Raw genomic sequence first — 2778 nt, 5'->3', positions numbered from 1 at the left:
ACACTTATTGAGGGTCCTTCCAACCCTACCCCACATGCCAGTTCTATTGCTGAAGATACCACAGTTAAAGGACAGAAACCAGGCCAGGTGTGGTGGCTCATGCTTGTAATTTTGGTAGGCTGAGGTGGGAGGATCATTTGAGCCCGGGAGTTTGGGACCATCCTGGGCAACATGGTGAAACCCTATCTCTACAAAAGTTTTAAGACCAGGCCGAGTGTGGTGGCTTACACCTACATGTAATCCCAGTACTTTGGGAGGTGGAGGTGGGTGGATCACGAGGTTAGGAGATACAGACCATTACCTACTAAAAATACAAAAAATTAGCTGGGTGTGGTGGTGGCACGTGCCTGTAGTCCCAGCTACTCGAGAGGCTGAGGCAGGAGAATCACTTGAACCCGGGAGGCGGAGTTTGCAGTGAGTCTGAGATTGTGTCACTGTGAGACTCTCAGAGCACTTTAGCTGAGCCTGACGGTACACACCTGCAGTCCCAGCTACTCAGGAAACTGAGGTGGGAGGACTTCTTGAGCTGTGGTTGTGCCTCTCTACTCAGCCTGGTGACAGAGCAAGACTCTATCTCAGAAATCAGAAACCACCTTATTCTCATGGAGCTTAAATTCTACAGAGCAGACAGATATAAACAAACCAATCAATATAAAATGTGTCAGAGGGAACACGAACTTTGAAGTGAAAGTGAAGCAGGGGGTACCATGAGGCCAGTCATCTGCTCAGAGAAAGTGGGAAGAGTCAAATTTGACACAGCTCCTGGCCACCATGGGGACAATGAGGGAGAGCCCACGTGGAAGGAGATCGATTGCCACTCAGGCAGTTCTGGGGCCCAGCTGCTGTTTGATCAGAAGTTTGGGGACCATGGTCATGAGGATTGATCCAGGCCTGGTGTTTCCAGGCTGGTGTGGCAAGCACGAGGGAGTTGCCCAAATAGTGCTGAGGGGCAGAGGGCCTGAGTTCAGGATGGGAGTACAGGAGTGGGGGTGTTCTGGTTGAGACTCCAGACATGTGAGTAAGGCCACCCTAAACCATCCAGCCTCACCTGATCTGGCCCAGACTGGAGGAACTGCGCAGCTCATCAGTCAGAATAATAAGTCAGTATTGCTTTAAGCCCCTAAGATTGAGGATTGTTTGTTACACAGCAGAAGCTGACTGATACAGATGCTGGCATGGGGAACTGGGACACATGCGTACTTGTGTGGTTAATTTGGTAAAGTGTTCTGCTTCTCAGAGTAAGGCAGGGACTGGGGCAGGAGCGGTCTAAAAGCCTGTTTTGATTTGCCAGGAATAGTTTGGGAGTCTGAATTAGCCCCCCCCCGCCCCTTTTTTTTTTTTGGAGACAGAGTTTCCCTCTTGTTGCCCAGGCTGGAGTGCAATGGTGTGATCTTGGCTTACCGCAACCTTTGCCTCCGGGTTCAAGCGATTCTCCTGCCTCAGCCTCCTGAGTAGGTGGGATTACAGGCATGTGCCACCATGCCTGGCTAATTTTGTATTTTTAGTAGAGATGGGATTTCTCCATATTGGTCAGGCTGGTCTCGAACTCCTTACCTCAGGTGGTCTGCTCGCCTCAGCCTCCCAAAGTGCTGGGATTACAGGTGTGAGCCACTACACCCGGCCTAAGTAGCTACATTCTCAGCAGACCCTGGTGTATCATTGAGGAAAATGAACACTGAGCCATGGGCTCAACAAGGCTGGGGGGAAGCAGGAGACTAGGGTTCCTGGAACTTTGCTGGAAATGAGTGGGGTGAAGGATTCTGGAGTTCAAAGCCATTATGACCTTTGTGTCTTGATTGTTCTCCAGAACAGAAGGCACTGGGGAGAGACGGGCCTCATGGCTTCTGGCAGGCTCTCCCAGGTCCTCCTGGCAGTCCTGGATAGAGCTCTTACTTTGGATCAGACAGACCTGGATGTAAACCCAGCTTAGCTCTTAGGAGCTGTATATCTCTTCACTGCACTAAGCCTTGGCTCCTTGACTATAAAATAGGGAGAATCCTTCAGCTTCAGACTTGTTGAAAGGAATGGGGAGAACATGGTGCAGACTCGGTGCTCAGATAACATGGGCTCCTAGCATGTTATTAGTACGTTTTTACATGTTAGTTTCTCATTTCTTTGTTATACACATACCCTGCAAAGGAGAAATTAGCGCCCACATTTCAGGTGAGTGCTGGGAGGGAAGATGGTAGGTAGTGGTTAAGTTAGGACTTGAGCCCAGTCTTGGACAGCAAGTCTGGCACTTTAATATGCCCCATTCCATGCCATCCTCTGTGTCATACTGTTACGGGATCTTTGGGGTGTCACTTTTCTGCCCGAAAACCTCTGTGGCTGGTGGCACCTTTACCTGAGTTCTTGTCCTGTGTCCAGGAGGTACGCAGACAAGTGGAAGGTGAACAAGATTAAGAGCTTTATTGAGTGTTGCAACAGTTCACAAGAGACCCGAAATGAGTAGCTTCTCTCTGTAGGCAGGTGGTCTCTGGAGTGTTCAACTTTCAGCAGAGAGGAGGCCCTTGGGAAAGAAGGTTGCTCCTCTATGCTATTGTTTGTCCCATTATCTCTAGTTATCGGCAGAGAGGGTAGCTCCTCTCTGCAGCTGGTCATCCCTTCCCCTCTCTATCCTTTTTCCTGCTCTGGCTGAGACAGGGGCTTTTATAGACCTAAGAGGGGGTGAAGTGCATGCTGATTGCTCCATGCATGGCCATGGGCAGCAGGGAGGGGGCACCACAAGTCCCCACTACAGTCCTGGGGACTGGCAGCCAGTTCCCAGACTTCAGGCCA

The sequence above is a fragment of the Cebus imitator genome, unplaced genomic scaffold (assembly GCF_001604975.1).
Source record: "Cebus imitator isolate Cc_AM_T3 unplaced genomic scaffold, Cebus_imitator-1.0 Scaffold141, whole genome shotgun sequence".
Lineage (NCBI taxonomy): Eukaryota > Metazoa > Chordata > Mammalia > Primates > Cebidae > Cebus > Cebus imitator.
Note: the sequence above shows the minus strand (reverse complement) of the source record.